This window comes from Aphelocoma coerulescens, chromosome 1 (assembly GCF_041296385.1).
Source record: "Aphelocoma coerulescens isolate FSJ_1873_10779 chromosome 1, UR_Acoe_1.0, whole genome shotgun sequence".
Lineage (NCBI taxonomy): Eukaryota > Metazoa > Chordata > Aves > Passeriformes > Corvidae > Aphelocoma > Aphelocoma coerulescens.
Window position 1 is genome coordinate 111,848,140 of NC_091013.1, and position 17,636 is coordinate 111,865,775.

A 17,636-nucleotide genomic window follows, 5' to 3' on the forward strand; every position below is an offset into this window, starting at 1 on the left:
AATCCGGTGACATCCAATATGATTTGAAATATTTTACAGAGAATCAGTATTTTCTGAATGCTATGTGGGATTTATGCTCGGAGCTCTAAGCCTGCTTGAAGATCATTGCAGCCCCTGGACAGAAGACACCGTGTCACTCACACTCCCCCACAGTATCTCTAACACAGCAACAAGTGTCATCTTACTTTAATTTTTGATATAAAACATTATTGCTGTTATTGCTTTAAATATCATTACGGATTTTTGAGCTCTTGTGTGGTAAATTAGAAAGGGGAAGGGAGCATCTACAGAACTAGTGCTGCTGGATCAAACAGTGAGCTTGGAAGGCCTGTCTTGGGGAGGATAGGAACACAAAACTGTGAGAGCTGGTCCCTGGGACACTCTGATCGCAGCAGCCTCACCAGAACATCAGTGAGGAGCAACATTTCTAGAATGAGCCCACTGAAACAGCTGGGATTAAAGAAAGCAGCCAGGCTGAGAGGAGAGGCTGTGGATGGGCTTGTTAGAAAGGAGTCAGAGCTTTTACAGTGCTTCTCAGATCTTGAGAAGAGGCCAGTAAGAGTGAATAATACTGCTTGAGTCAACACAGCTTCTGTAAAGGGAAGCCATGAATCACACATCTGTCCCAGTTCTTAGAAGGAGTCAACCAGCATATCAATAGTCAGTATAATTGAATTAGATGAAATTAAATTATGTCTTTTATGTTTTAAAAAAATATTCTATCACAGATAAGAAGTGAAGGTTTTCTTTTTTTTTCTATTAATTAGTGGGTGAAAGAATAATAGAAACTTCATTACAAACACTGGGATGAAGGAAAGAAAGTCCAACTGAATATCTATGTCACTGAAAATTATTGAGTGAAAACTAAAAATTGGCACAGCTTACTGGTGAGTGCCTCAATGTTTATAGAAAATGGATAGCTGTTGGCAGAGTGGCAACAGAGGAAAATCAAACCTGTGAGTAAAAGAGAAGTGGCGTATCTTTGGCAGGGGAGAATGCACTTAGACCAATTAATGTAGACATTAAATCATATAGCTAAAAAGTGCCAATGTTTAGGAATAGTCTGAGTAGCCAAGTTTGCAACTTGGAAAGTGTACTGAAAGATTTTACTTTTTGTCTCTACTGGGTTATCTTGAGCCTTTATTGTATAAACTCCACTCCCCTGGCTTCGGGTTCCCAGTCTTATGAGACATTTCCTTAATTATTTCCTTAATGCACACTGTTGGGAACAGCTTGCACCTGTAGAATAAATGGTTGATGTTTTCAGGCTTAAGTTTGACTGCATAGAAAAAAAATTTATATCCCATTCAATTTGGTATTACCATGGATAGGAGTACATGATGCAGACCTTTTAAGGTACAGACAATTTTCAATGTTATATTTCAGCAGATTTCCAGCACTAATGATTTCTGGAGCTAACTTTGTAAACTGCAGCTTTATAGAAGGAGTGTTAAATTAAGTCTCCATCACATAAATTGATGGCTTTTCTTCTGCCTTTATAAGTGAAACATTTGAAACCAATACTGCAACTAAACAAAATTGTCATTTTATTAAATCTAGCTTATGATTCAATAATCAGTTGCAGAGAACTGCTCTTTTCATTTAGACATCAATCTTCTGCATGCTTTTTAAGAGGCACACAAAGTCCCAGACATTGCTTATGGTAGCAGCACGCAGGGTGGAAGCGAGGAGGAAACTCAGTTGTATAAAGCTCTGACTTACACACAGCCAGAGCAGTGATTTAACCTGGTGAAAGACAGAAAGGTTACAGAAATAGCCTACTTTAAAAAGTATAATAAAATTTGGCCCACAAAGCAAGTATTTAAACAGTTATGGTGCTGTGGTGGGTTGATCATATTTGGCTGCCAGCTGCCCATCCAGCTGGACTCTCACTTTCCCTGAACAGGCAGGGGAAGAAAGTAAGAAGAAAAATTTCAGGTCAAGGTAAAGACAAGGAGGTCACCTACCAATCGGTGTCATGGGCAAAACAGACTTTACTTGGGAAAAATTACTTAAATTTATTGCCAGCAAAAAGAGAATTAGATAGTGTTAAACAAAGGACGATTAAACCTACACCTTCTGTCACTTTTTTTGCAGGGTCAACTTCACTCCTTCATCCTCAATTCCCCTTTCTCCTCCCCCACCATGAGTGGCACAGGGGGATGGAAAATGGAGTCCACGATCCGTCCATAACCCCATGTCTCTACAGCTCCTTCTCCCTCAAAGTTTTCCCCTGCTCCACTGTGGACTGGACTTCCCATGGGCTGCAATCTTTTGGGACAAACTTGTTTATGTGTGGGCTTTTCACTGGGCAGAGTTCCTTCAGGGCATTTCCAGCAGGTAGAAAAATACAGTACATTTAATCGGGAAAAAAAATTTGAAATATAGATTCATGCTATTTTTCATATCACCGATACTCACAAGTAGTGTTTGACCTCTAGAGACCAGAAATTTTCAGCTTCTTTAGAGTAACCACATCTAACCCTTTCATGACCTCATATTTGAGTTCCTACTGTTCTGGCAGATGAGGCACCTGTTCAGAATTATGTCCTTTCAGAAATATGTCTTTTCTTGATACTAGGAGTAATCTTATGACAGCTTTCTGTAATATTCCTCTGCTCATTTTTTCATACCTGTGGATAATTTGCAGCTTTATTTTTTCCTTGGAGATGCATAAGGAGTTAAACTCCACAGAAGATTATCTCAGTTTAAGCTTTACAAACTTGGGTCTCTGTAAGGAGCCTTTTGAGCATGTACTACCACCATGAACCACTTACAGAAGGAAATGGGAGTTTACATAAAGTCATGAGGAAAAAAAACTGCCTTAAAGATCAAGAATCTTTTTATTAGACTAGGAAAAATAAACTGTATGAAAAGAAAATTTTACTTCAGCTTTACGAATATTGTGCTTTCCATTTCATGCTGCTTTCTTGAAATACTATGTTTTAATATAGCAATAACACCAAACATCATCTCACCAAGGTAAGTTCCACTAGCCCTTTGTTAGAACTACCTGCTGTAGCTGGTGTTGCTGATAAGGAAGTGTGAAACAGCTGGGATATCTTTCCCTATCTACTTTCTGTGTGCTTCCGGCTCTATCTATAATTCCAGTGAAACACAAGGAAGCACAAGCTGAAAGAAACCATGAAGCTTACAGCAGAACAGAAAGCAACCAAGCACTTGTGTTTAAATTGTTGTTGTTATGACCCATCATTTCCAACTGAACCATGAGAATTTTTATTCACTAATGTTGCGGGCACTTGACTTTGTATTTTTAAGTTTGTGGGTTATTTTTTGTTCTGTTTTGTTTTGTTTTTTTTCCCAGGGAGGTTAAACTTGTATGTTCATAAGACGGGACCAAAAACTAGAAAGAAGCAGAAAATTAGCATTTCATGTCTCATTTCTACTGAAGTCAATAATTTTATGTTGGCTGCTTAATGCCTGTGAGCTAGCAGTGTTGAATGGCATGTTTCATTCTACACTGAACCTACCAGTGTCTCATATTTTAGTAATACTTAGGTTCATGTGATAAAACTTTTCTGTGGTGTGGAAATAAACACAGAAACAAGCAAATAAGTCTTTCCACAGTGCAGTTTTGTTGATATAGGGATGCAGAGGCACAAAGAGACTTCAGAAGCCAGGAGAATGGCTTCTTCCTGTGGGAGAGGAAAAACCTCCAAAGGCCAACCAAAAAACCCCAAAGACCCTTAAAGAACAAGAATAGATTGTGATTACAAACCTAAAAACGGAAAGGAAAACACAAAGTGCAGCTAGGGAGAAATCATACAAAATCTATTCTTTCTAAGGATGGGGAGGAAAATCAACCCAAACAAACCACCTTCCTAATAATATTCAGGAGATGAGGGCTACTTTCCATTCATATGTTCAAGCCTCTGGAGTAAAAACTTGAGGGAAAAATTTTACCCAATGATATTTCAGCAGTCTGCTCCTAATCCAGTGGGTAGGATAGTAAATGTATCCAGAGATTGCACAGGAGCAAGAAGTTCAAGAATAGGTTTTACAAACCTTACTCCCTGATGGAACAGCAGTTAAAATAATTCCCTTCTGACTTCCATAGAAAGCCCGAGAAATATACAGGTTTATACTGATAGTGCAGCATTCAAATTGCTTTTTCTTGAAAGGAAAATGGATATTTGCCTGATGGAGGAAAGCAAAGCCCAATTCTAGAGTCTATACACAGGTGACCTTTCCAGTGAAGTGAACTTAGTTATCTGCTTACCATATCACCCACGTTTTAAAAGACCACGGAAAATCTTCAGCAATTCAGTTTTTGGAAGAATTGGCAAGTTGACAGAACTGGTTCCACGGGGAAAAAATTATTTTAGAAAACCAAAAATATGGTTATTTTAAAGTGGAGTTTTGCTTAGATGAGGTTTTCAGTGATGGCTCCCTTGTTTATAATAACAGCATGCAGTACGTGTCACCAGAGGAAATTAAGTCAGCAGTCAATTTGACAAACTCAAATAGGCCTCAGATAGAAGCCCAAGAAGCAACAATTCCAGCTGCTTAAATTACAGTTCCATACATGCATTATAGAGCTAGGTTTTGAAATGGAGGGTAAATCAGATTAAGTCCTAATTTCAAAAGACAAAAATCCACAGTCAATATTATTTTGGATTTCTAAGATACATAACTAATAGCTAAATCCCTTATTTATTTACTACTTAAATTCTCAGTTTTAGTTTGAGAATCATTCTTGTGTGTGGTTTCAGAAGACAAAATTTAATCTGGGGCTCCCAGCTAAAAGCCAGTCACTACCCACCCAAAAAATCCATATAATTTTTTAGGCTGGATGATAATTTTCACTTTTGCAATAAAAAATATTTTCAAGCAACACCAGGCATGGCGTTATAGAGTTGTTGGATTTTAATCTAGGAATTATGGCTTTCACATGTAATTAAAATAATTCCAGTACATGCATGACTTGTGTAAAATGCTTTGAGTATACAGAAAAAATATTCAGGCAGTGACTGAATAAGCAGCCAGTGTCCTTTATTTCTTTATTGAACCTGAACATTAAAAGTTTGAGATATTTCAGGATTTGGGACCAACTTTTAGCAGCAATTCTCTTAGGAGTGAGATCAGTACCCCTGGCTGTGTCACAGAGCTTTGTCTTCTGTTACTACAGGCCTGCCGTGGCTCAGAAATACCCTATGCTTCATTAGCAGCTACTCAAGACACACAAATCCCCTGTCTGTCCCTGACCTTCCCCCAAAGTCTTGGATGTTTCCTTTTAAAACTGAAGTTGCATGACAGTTTTCAGCTGGCAAAACTGTATTAGGTTTGTATCTATTTGTGCTAAGTGAAATAATTTATATTTTGTCAATTTGAAATAAACAAGTTAACACTATTAGCCTTATAAAGTACTTAAAGTCTCAGCGTATGATGTCTTTAAACATTGGTATTAACTTGGGCATCAATTTTATTTTAGCATTTGAGACACTGGCTTTGTTGTAGAAGTTAAAAGAAAGGAAGAACAACAGTTACATTTTGTAAGTGCAATTCAGATGAATAGCAACACCTAAGGTGTTTAAAATTATTTTACTTTTGCAGTTTTGATTTTTGTAGATGCTTAGTGCTGGTATTTTTAGTACAAAAATTACTTATCTTGAGAGGTTTGAAAATCACACTGTTTTACTGACATGGGGAAAGAGACAGCAGGGGGAAAAGAAGTGTATTATGACAGCCTGTTAGGCTGTAGGGTATAGGGTAAAATAAGGATTTGAAAATCAGAAACCAGAGAAAAGAAAAAAAAAACACATACAGGTGGGTGGAAAAAATGCTAGAGGGAACAGAAATCGCTGCAAGCAAGATTTACCATAATCATTCATGGGAGGTTTACAAAAGGATATTACAGCTACCTGGGAGACCAGAGCCTAGGGCTATTTTGGCACACAGACTAGGGGGAAGCTGTAGTGCAGTAATGCAGTGTTTCAGGATCCAATCATAACAGAAGTGTTCGGAAGGCAGAAGGTGGCGAAAATGGTCAACATGTGAAAGTCAACTAATTTTAAGTAAATAATACTGATGGAATGACACCATCAGAGGTTTTGCTCTTCCACAGACAGTGGAATGACAGGCTGTCACATCCGCCTGAAAAAGTAAATTTCCTGCAGAATGAGGGTGAGCATTCTTTATGTTGGTTTAAGCCTGGAGATTTGCACAGGCTAAAAAAAGAAGGCAAATACTGGCATCAGGAGCAAATCCTGTCAGACTAAGGACATCCTACTCTATGAGCTTTGACAATATAACAGCTTTGTGTAGATACATCTCCTGGATTTTATCAACTCTCTGCTACTGTGGGTTAGTAAAGCAATACATCTCTTCAGCATTTCAATGGTGGGAAAAGTATTTTTTCCTCATCTGTTAATAGCAGCTTCACTGTGGCTATTGCTAATGGCTGTTGACGTGCCTTGGAAATCTTGTGATTTTTCTCAGATTTTCCATACTTGCCTTTGCAGAACTTGGGATGCAAGGCCTCCTTTATAAAGCTACAACTTTTGTAACCTGCCTAAATGATGAAATTGGGATGCTATGTAAAGGGGTTGACCTGCCGGTTTTCCCCTTCCCTTCCCATGAGGCATTCCAGGGTCACCTCTGTGTCAGCATTAGTTTTGCAGTGCATTAGATCACCTTGCCAGTCTGACAGTGTATTTGCTCTCTTTTGCTGTATTTTCCTGCCAGATCAGACCTCCAAACCAGTTTACCAGGCAGCCACAGGGTTGCAAGGGATGGGGAGGGAACACGCTTTCCTCAGGAGCAAAGGAAGAGATTCCAGCCTGGCTAAGAGAACCTTACAGTGTCTTGGAGACACGGCCTCAACTGCATAACCCTGGCTGTAACCAGTGACTGAGGATACAGCAAGGGATGCCTTCAACAGTGAGAACTGGAACTAGCTGTTAAACCTGTGTCCAAGAACTCCTGATTCCTGGTACTTCAGCTCTATTTGCTTGGTTTTCCCCGTCTGTAAGCTGAGAAGGATCACACTCTCCTTTTCTTGTGCTTTGTATGGTTTCTGTATTTGGATAGACAGGTTTTCAGGTGGAGTGATGTCCTTCTGGAGCACCTGGTACAACAGCACTGTGACCTCAGGGGAGCAGGGGAGAGGCAGAAGTCAGGGATATCTCTCACTATTACAGTGATTTGAATGAAAAATAGCAATGTGTTTACTGGGATTGAAACCTGTAAACCTGGCTGACTGTAATTCATTCAGATCTTCAGTGGCTATCTGTAAATTAAGTGTGGGTCCTGGCTGTGGTCAATTAACCCTTTCATTTTATTGACTAGTACTATAAACAATTATATAAAAGCTATGGAAATCCTCACAAATGTGATAATAATTATCTCAACAATTATTCCGTATCTCAGTGGGTGTGGGGGAAAATGAAACCTGTTCCTAGAGCATTTCTGGTTGCTAAGGAACAGTTACTTCAGTCGTAGAAATTGTCTCTCACACCAGATACATTATTCTGGCAAATTGGACTTTCAGATTGAGTACCAAGGGAAAGGGGAACAATCAGAAATGAGAAAATTGCTATTACAGAGCTCCATGGGGTCTAGTATGTGTGTGTCAAAGATTCTGGTTTTATACCTGCCTCTATTTCTATTGTCATGATCTCTAATTTTTTTTCCTTCTTTTTTTTTTTTATCCTCCCTCCAAAAAAAAAGAAAAAAAGAAAAAAGAAAAAAGAAAAAAAAGTCATTTGATAAAACAGCATACCATAAAATCTGGTTTCTTATTGGTGGGGGAAGGGTGGTAAATATGATGTTCACCAGTTTCTACTTCCCTCATCTTCTCAAAAAATAAGGCCTGTATTATGCCATTTAAGACAGCTTTAAACAAAAGCAATTGGGACAAGGGGGAAAAGGTATCAAGGTCAGTTTTATGCCTGTTGGTCTGTTAGGTGACCCAAGCTCTTCCTCCTCACCAAGCCAGTGCTGTGCCCAGGCTGGCACTGGGGTTGCTGGGGAGGACAGGGTGTCTGTGCTGCAGGTGACATCGTGGGGCTCCAGTGCTGACAATTCCCACATGGGACAGACCCCTGTCCTTGTGCAGGACTGAGTTTGTTGGACTGTGAGAAATGAGATACTGGGAGAATGAGAACAGAGAACATATCTGAAGGGGCTGAGAAATCACCAAGTTCATTCATCAGACTTGGGAGTACTTTGTGTGGGTGTGAGTGTTTCCAGCCCATTTACTCTATACACAAGGTATAAATTGGTCCTGGGTCTTCACACTGATCTAGCCTTAATTGTCTTTTGTTACAGCTTCATATTTTGTTGATTTCAGATGTCTTTTTTCTTTTTTTTTAATTGGAATTATATTATGTTACCATTGAATAAGATAAACAAGACCCCAGCTAGCTTTCTGTCAAAAGCAATGAAAACAGAGAATCAGTCTTTGCTGAGCTCTACCCTTTCAGTTTGAAGCTACACGTTCTGAGCTCTTACTGTATTTTGTGCTTAAACATCTTGGCTGATTAAATTCTACCTGAGTTTCTTCTGTAGCTTGTTGCAAGATTTATAATGCTAAAGATCAGAAGGTTGAATCAAGGATTTAATAAAATGTGTTGTACAAAGAAAGAAGTTGTGTAGGTGCACAGAATAGTAAGTGCTCATTTTAGCACTCCTTGTGGTTGTAATGATAATTACTGCGCTTCTCTTGAAGCCAATTTAATTCTCAATTTTACTTTGAAGTTTAAAAACGTCATTAATTAATTACTTTATCTAACCAGATTTGAGATATTGCTGAAAGCCTTCTGGGAAAAAAAAAAAAAAAATAAAGGAGTTGCTCTTGTCATGTATAGCTTTCCCCTTCCATTTCTTATGTTTGTGAGGCAGAGAGTTCATATAGACACACAAGCAGACACAGAAATATATTTCAGTCATTCACAAATCTTACTGCAAGCACACACAGTATTATCCTACTGTGTGCTACTCAAATCACATTATAGCTAATGGATTTGTGCTCCTACATCTGAGACAACAAAACTTCCAGAAATTTTTTCCAGGGTTTTGCTTCCCTCCGAGTGATGGGATGACACTTGCAAGAGCTCTCTGTCTGCTGCTGTAACATCCAGATAAAGCAGCTTAGAAAAGAGGCAAGAGAAAAATAAAATTTGAAATACACTGCTGTTCTCTAAATGTTATGTTGTGTGGACAAATATTAAAAAGTTTATTCTGCCTGATATCAATCAAAGGATTGTGTTGTTTATTGTAGAGTTTTGTTTCGGGGTTTTTTTTTTTTTTTTGGTGTGTTCTATTTTGTTGGGTTTTTGTGTCTTTTTTTCCCTTTTTAAAAAATTAATCTTTCTGAAGTGTACTGTGCTCTTTTGCATTGCTTGAAAATCAGAGTTATAAGCTGACCTCTGAGGGAAGCTAGAGTTGATGTTTTGTAATTCAAGGCCCAGAAGGTGTAAATTGGCTTGAATCCAAGCTTCTGTATTTAGAACAGTAACAGGGGCTTTAAAAAGTAACCCAAACAATGGGGGAATTAGCTTTCTGAACTCAAGGTACTTTGCATAAGGCAATGATTGAAGTGTTGCCACATGGTATTTAAAAAAGCTTTCTTAGGCAAACATTCCTCAGGGGAAGGATCAACCTATATTTTCATAAATCCATGCTCAAAACTGGTGTTAGTCATACCTTTGAAAAAGGAGTGATTATTGTGGAACACTCTCAGGCACTGTATCCGAATTGACTGGGATACACAGCTCCTGTCTTTAAAAATCTTTTCCAGTCCATTTACAGCTGCTCCAGGGTGAACTTTATCAGAAGGCTTGAAAGTATTATTCCAAGGTATTTTTTTATCCCACATCTACTTTCTTCCTAAAGTAGTGACATTTCAGTGGATCTGGTTTTCAGGGTCACAGCTTCCTTTTGAAGACAGTAGGATGTTAAAAGAGCCCCTACATATCCAACCAACGCTGCACACTGGCATTAACCTGCAACTCACTAATCTCCATAGTCTGAAGGTCAGACTGGGATCTGAGCTTTGGGTTCAGTGCCACTGAGAAATAATGGACTTGGGTAAATCTCTGGAGCTCTGTCTTCCAAGTGTGCTTTGCTTTTGGGAAAATCAGGTGTCTTGGCATGTCAAAGGCAGGGAAAATTGCCAGTTTGACCTGCAGCTGCCTTCATGGTGCGGGGCCAGCACTTAGAACCCTCCTTCACTCTCGTTGCTACAGAGGGTCTGTGTATGAAAGCCCCTCACCTCGGGGGTCTGCCCATTTGGGCTGCTGGCAGCTTTTGGGAGCTGATGTGGGGCTTTGGAGGTTGAGCCAAGGCAGGGGAAGGGGGTGCTTCTCTCTCTCTTTGTGCTGCACAAGGCTCAGCTGCGTGGTGGATTGAACTTGGTGGCTCTCCTGAGCAGAGTGATAGTGCACAAAGTTAATAAAGCATTCAGCAGCTGACATTGTTTGGTGGGAATTATTCCTCCCTGGTCGGATTCTAAAGCAAAAAAATAGATAATCCAGCATGAGATTCCCTTTATAACTGCAAGTGCCATTGTTGCACAAGGAATTGCATGTATTGATTAAAATCTCTTAACAGAAGAGAAGGGAAATGAGTTGATGACAGTTCAAAAATTATTTTTTCAATAGAGTATGGCTTAAGGCCATCAAAGGAAGAGATGGGAAAACTAAATTGATGTGCAGGAGAAAAGGCAATATGTTGTCATCTGTTTGCTTAGAAAAATAAAGCAAAAAAGAAAAAAATATAAATAATACAGATAGATTTTAAATATTGCAAATAATATGTTTGAAAATAGGTGATGTACAATTGCAAAACTTAGACTTATTTCATAATAATAAATTTATTTTTCAAAAATAACATCTTTGTTCATTTCTTTTAGTCACTCGTCTTTTACAGAAATTGAATAAATGTAAAATATTAATATAAAAATATGAATAAATAAAATACAAAATGATGAAGCTAGAAGTTACTTATTTTGAAATAAGTACTTGAAATATGATGGTGTATTTCCCTAAATAAAATGGATTTACTTTCTTTTTTCTTTGTGTGTGATATTACTCTTTTTTTCACTGGGTGAAAAATACAGAATATGCCATAACAGTTGAAGTGGCTTGATAAATTACATCTGTGATATCATAAGAAATGGGATACCATAAGAAATGATTTTCCTAATTCAGAGCAGGCAAGTAGAACAGTACATAATACACTTCACTGCAGGCTGCAATGCAAGTCAGTACAGGCATGCTAACATGAAGTATTTTAAGTCAAATAATGTCTTTGATATAGTGTTAGTATTTTACTGTGATGAATATGCACTCTATAAGTAGGAATAAACCAGTACAGCCAATATCTCATTGTTAGCATGTAAATGGCAACTTGGGAACATCTATAAATGTATTAGCCTCTATTAACAGTTTTATCAAGATAAAGGCAGAAAGTATGCTGCAATACTGAAAACATTAATTTAAGCACGTTGACACAATGGAGCTTCAGAAATAGATAAAATTCTAAAATAATTAAGCAAAGAAAACACCAACTAGCCTGGTAAAATCTTGTCAATATTAAATTTCTTTGAATATTGCTGTACCTTGGAATATGGAAGGTGGAAGATACGTGATCCTAAACCCCAGAATCCTCAGGTACAAATGAACAGTGAAATATTAACAATAATAGCCAACCTAGACTAAAATTGCCAGTGCTACTTAGAAACAAGATTCAGATCTAAATTTACTTAGCACATGAAGGCCATGGATGTGGCATCTGGCTTACACTTATATTTCCCTTGCTTTCATTAGAGCTTCTTCCATGTGATGAAATCAGACTCTCTTACCATAAAAAATGACCCTTTTATCATTATGGAGGTAATTTTCATGTGTCTGATAAACAAGGACTATAAGCTATTTTAAGAGATTTTTTTTTTCTTCCTCTTCCTCAGCATTAACCTTGATTGCAGAATTTTATTTAAATTCCTTTTCTTTAGACTTATAAGAAAAATTGATCATTCCAGCTCAACTAAATGATGAGAATGTCATGAGGAGTGAGCACAGTGAAGCAACAGGAAAAGCAAAACAAAACAACTAAACATCTGTAAAGCTTTTTGACATAGTGCTTTATTTTTAGAGGAAGTCTTGGCAAAAGACTTATTTTAACAATACCCATAATATTTCACATCAAGAAAATTTGATGTAGACATTAAATAGAGCTGGAAAAATATCAATCGTCACAAACATTCTGGATTGTAACTTTACAAGCATAAATTTTCTTTTTGACTCTGCTGACCCATTTAATATTAATTTCCCACATATCCATAAACATCTCAGATTTAATTTAATGTTTCCTGCATCTGTAGAGATTAAATTCTCAGTTCCATGTTTCAGATGGAAATGTATATTGTATGGAAAAAGATCCTGTCCCACAAAAGAGGGATCTAGGGGAGAAAGGATAAGAATTGAGCTATTTTTAGTGGCACGGTGGTAATACAACATCATTGTGCAAAATTCGATTCAGAATGAGCAATAATAAATACATAATGTGTCACCTATGTGACACAGGGGGTCACAAATCATTTCAGAAGAGACTTGAACACTTGAACCCTCTTTCTAGAAGTCAATGACATTTCAGTTTCTAAGTGCTACAGACACTGAAATTCAGACATTGTATGATTTCTTATTAGTGGGGATTTTTTCAGTTTCTCTTTTACAGTTCATAATTTTTAAACTAGGTTATGTGGTGGTTTTTTTTTTTTTTTTTTTTTTTTTTTTTTTTTTTTTTTTATGCAGGCTAACAAAGAAATTTGATAGACACTATGGGGCAGTCCTTGTTTTTATGAAGAAAAGACAAGGTTTTGGGGTGAAAAATTGGTCCATATACACGTGAACTGTCCGCCATGCCCTCATCTAGATGATTATGGTCTATCTGCTGTGGACATGCCAATAAAAATATTGGATTACATTATGCCTGTAATCCTCAGGCATTGTGCACTTTTCTAAATTATTCTCACATAATCACTCCCGGGGATTACACCTTAGGATGATGGGAGGGTGCCTAAAATCAGACAGCCACAAAGTACCTTTATTCTTCAGCATGTGCTTGGAATACATTAATGTTGAAGCTTAAAATGCACAGTGGTGAGTTTACCTATTTGGAAAAGATGATGATGATTGCAGATCTGCCAGATAACAAGTTAATTGCTATATTTAATTTAGTTATTGAGAATGAAAGGCATGCTTTTACGTTTGGTTTTTTTTTTCCTTTCTCCAAAGGACACTTCTAATGACAATTCTTTCTCATATGTGGCATGGCTAGTCATTTTCAGCAGATAGAGGTGCTGCTCGAAAGTCTTGCTGTCAAAAATAACAAGTGCTTTAAATTGGCTCTCTTCAAATAGTAATAGAAGATTACAGTTATTAATAAAAGTATTTTCTTCATGAAAAATGCAGTATGCCTAAGGAATTTTTGAAGTATAAAGGCACCAAAGGTGATGTTGCATCTGCTTTTCCCTACTCAGCTTGAATTTTTTCCTGTTGGGATTAGAATACAGAATAATACAGGATACAGAGAGGAAATCTGTAGCTTCTAATAAAAACCTTCTCCCATAACTCTTCATGTTTTACAGGGAAATTTAATAAATCAACACCAGAAAATGATGCACAGAACAAAAGTATTCATACTGTATATTCACACTGATGTTCCTTCCTTCTTATCTCTCAGCCTGACCAGGTCATCTCAGGAGAAAGGATTCATTGTGGTGAGCTCTGGAGTAACAGCATCAGAGAATATTCTTTGATTTTTAAGAAGAAGTGGAACTTATTTTCATGACATCTGAATTGAATATATGCACATGCTGTAGGACCTCAGTTTAAAAGTAAATTAAAATATTGTGTGGAAATTACTGCAGGGTAAACAATTTTGAGACTACAATGCAGTGTTTTCCAGCACATATATTAGCTCATCAGAGACTTACTTGTCACTCACCCCAGCTGTGACTGCTCCTGTTTTCTTTGGTAAAATGAAAGAGGTAAACTTTTTTTCACCCTCCCTCCCTCCCTTATTTTGCAATAATTACAAAACCACAGAATACAAGAGTTTGGAAGGTACCTCTGAAGATTATCTGGTCCAAGCCCCTGCTCAGGAGTCAGCCAGAGCAGATTTTTTCAGAGTCATGAAAAAACTTGGGTTTTGAATATCTCTAGAGATGGACATCCCACAACTTCTCTGTTCCAGTGTTCAACAACCCTCACAGCAGAAAATTGTTTTCAAATGTTTAAATCAGGTTCCTTGGGCTGCAGATTGTGCCCATTGCCTGCTTTCCTGTCACTGGGCACCACTGGTGAGAGCCTGACTGTCTCTTCTTTACTTCCCCCATCGGATATTTATACACATGGATCACATTATGAGCCCTCTCTGCTCAAAGTAAGAGCCCCCAGCATTCAAATCCAAATTTTAAACTAATGATGATGTTTTCACATTTAAATATGGGGGATTTATTTGTATATTTTTATTTGTATTTTTTTTCCTACAGGAAATATATTTTACTTAAGGAAGAAATATAAGAAAGAACACTCCCAGTAATTCCGACACAGAATTTTAAGTGTAGTTAGAAAGATCCCCAGACTGAACAATCTGAATTTTATGGATCCTATTTAAGTACAGATAATCAAATAGAGCTATTGGGAGTCTTTCAAAATTTCAGAAGGATTGGACAATAAAAGAATTGAGACTAGAGCACCAATTCAGACTAGAAGGAGATCTGGACACTGGGGAAGAGACCCTCTGAAGAAACCCCATAAATTAGGGAAATGTTTAAAAATACTGCTGTTTTGTAAGAGAATATGATCAAAAGTATGGAAAACTATCCACATCCAGAATTTTTAGGAAGGATTCATTCATGGTGCTAGTGACACATAAAGGTCTGTACATGACTTTTTGGGGTTTTGTTTTGTTTTGGGTTTTTTTTGTAAATGGAGGAGTCACAAAACAGTGCCATGTGAGCTTGGAACAGGTTGCTAATATTACTTTTGCATATATTACAGCAAAAACCTGTGGTAGGAAAATGGGAATCTATGGGTATATTGAGACCTCTCAAATGGCATCTCAGTGTTTGAAACACAGGGAAAGAATTCCTCTGTGCTTTTTATTTACGGTGCAAACATACAAAGGTGAAAAGAAAATGTTACTAGAGTACAAGTAATAAATCTGTTCTAAGAAGTAAAAATAGCTTATGATGAAATCTCCACAAGAAAGGAGATTTAGGATTAAAGGAAAATATTAATTAGATTTAATCTTTTTATTCTGATGTGGTTCAAAAGTGCAATCATTCTTCCTCTGAGAATGATACAAGAAAACATTTTTTTTTTCTGGGTGAACTGTGAGTGAGGTTATATATATATATATATATCTTTATTCCTAAACTTCTGCATGAGTGATGAGTAGGGTTGTGGATGTTTTGACTCCCACAAAAGGAGAAAAGCAAATAGACCTTTGAGGTCTTCAGATGCTGCACCCCTACAGATGTTTTGTTAGTGTTCCATACAGCTGCCTTTTGTAATGAAGTTTCACAATTTCCCTGGGAAACCTCATATATGCAAGACAAAGAAACCTGGTTCAAGTTCTTTGAAGTAATAATCCAAGGAGGAAAGGAATAAAGGTGGAGCAGATTTTTGTGGAACAGAATGCAAGGAGCAGTACAACTTACAGCTTGTAGGATGTTTCTAATACCCTACTTCATACCCTTAAGGAAGGACTTTGCACATGACATTTCAGAAGGTGAGGCCCACAGGGCAGCATAAAACACACTTGTTATGTAGATAAGGATTGTATGACACAGAAAATGGCTAATATGTCTTCTCATGATACTTGCTGATAATATATAACATTCACAGATAAGCCTTTCCTTCTCTGATTACTTTCTGTGTCAATTTTTTTTTTCTCCTTCCCCCACTTGAGTCCAGTACTGGGTTTACCCTTTTTCCACACCATGGATACCACCACTTCTATCAAGCTGCATATCTTCATTAGGCTTTTCTGTTAGATGTCACAATGGATTAGAGGTGATCTATTGCCTGAAAAGGTAGCAGAGCTTACTGTACATGTGAGATTTAAAAAAAACTCCAAAAAACAAGAAGGTATGTCAGTGCAACCCAATAATTTTATGTGGAGATTCTCATAACCTCAGAGTTAAGAGTTTTGGGCATATTTCAATGAATATACGAGTCATAGAAAACAATAACAATAAACAAGCAAACAAATTATCTAATTATATATTATAAATAATATTTTGCATTTATTCTCATAAGCAGCACAACTTTCTCTTCACAGTCTTAAAATTCTTTTTTCAACCCCCTTAAATAGTATAAACTATTCCAGGGGGAAGAGAAGGCTTCTGGTTTTATTTAGTGTTCCTGTTTAGTGTTCACACAAAGTGTGTCATTATCATGGCAACAATGACAAGTAAATTAAGGATATATTTTCAGAATAATGAAGATTTTCACAGGAGATCCCAGTTTTAATATTTGTTTCGGTTTGGTTTTGTCATCTACAAAATGGAACTTGTATTCCAAAAAGAATGTCTCAATTCTTCTGGTGTTAGCTTTAGATGAAACACAGAGACAGTAGGTTAGTCTTATAGAAGACCATAATTTTTCAAGAATTTTGGCAAAAATGTAAATTTCAATGTTATTTTATACATGAGGGTTCCTTCAATCATCATATTTAACTACAGTCTACTACAAATACCACCATAAAAACAGCATTGAAATTATGCCTCTATGAGATTTCATCGAGTCCACTTAGATTATCCAGAGCGTTTTTTTTCAGATTCTGCTGACAGAGTGTATGGAAATGATTTTAAAATAAATTGCTCAATGCACTTGAATGAGCACCAGTTGCTGACTATCAGCAAATGCTACAAGGTGTTACAATATGTTTGAATTTGGCACATTCTATAAGTGACTTTCAGATATCAATTTATAATGAAACCTACTGGTAGAGTGCTGGAGGCATTGATATTAGATTTGACTTGTGGAAAATACATGGATTCTCAGATCTGAGTGATCAGGGTCTCCTACTGTCCCTGCCCTTTTGGCACCACAGTGTTTGAAATTTTGGTGGAGGTGTATCATCAGTCAGCTTTGAATAGCTTTTGCTGCAGCTTCTTTTTGTTTTCTCATAATTTTTCATAAACAATCCAACTTTAATTTTCTCATAGATGAAAAAATGATAGGAAGCTGAATAAAAAGTAGCCAAAATTCAGCTTTGTTTGTAATTTTGGCCTGGGGAAGGTTTATTCCTTTAGATGGTTCCACTCTTTGGAGTGCATGGTGAATGGTCATGAGGTGGCTATGCCTAAGAACAGATGAATAATTCTGGATTCTCTAAAAAGTCCTTCAGGCCCAATGTTCTGTCTGTAGTGGTGAGCAATTCCCAAAGTTTAAGAATCAGGAGTCACACTTTTTGCAAAGGTATATATTTAATGATTTCACTGAATAGTTTACAAGGCAGTTTATACTTATGAGCAGATCACCTTGCATGGGAATACATTACTTTTACAATAATATCCAACAATCTTGCATCAAAGGCACCCCGAAAAGAGCAGAAGATACATAATCTGTACCTTATTCAACCTAAAGTATAAGTATCTATGA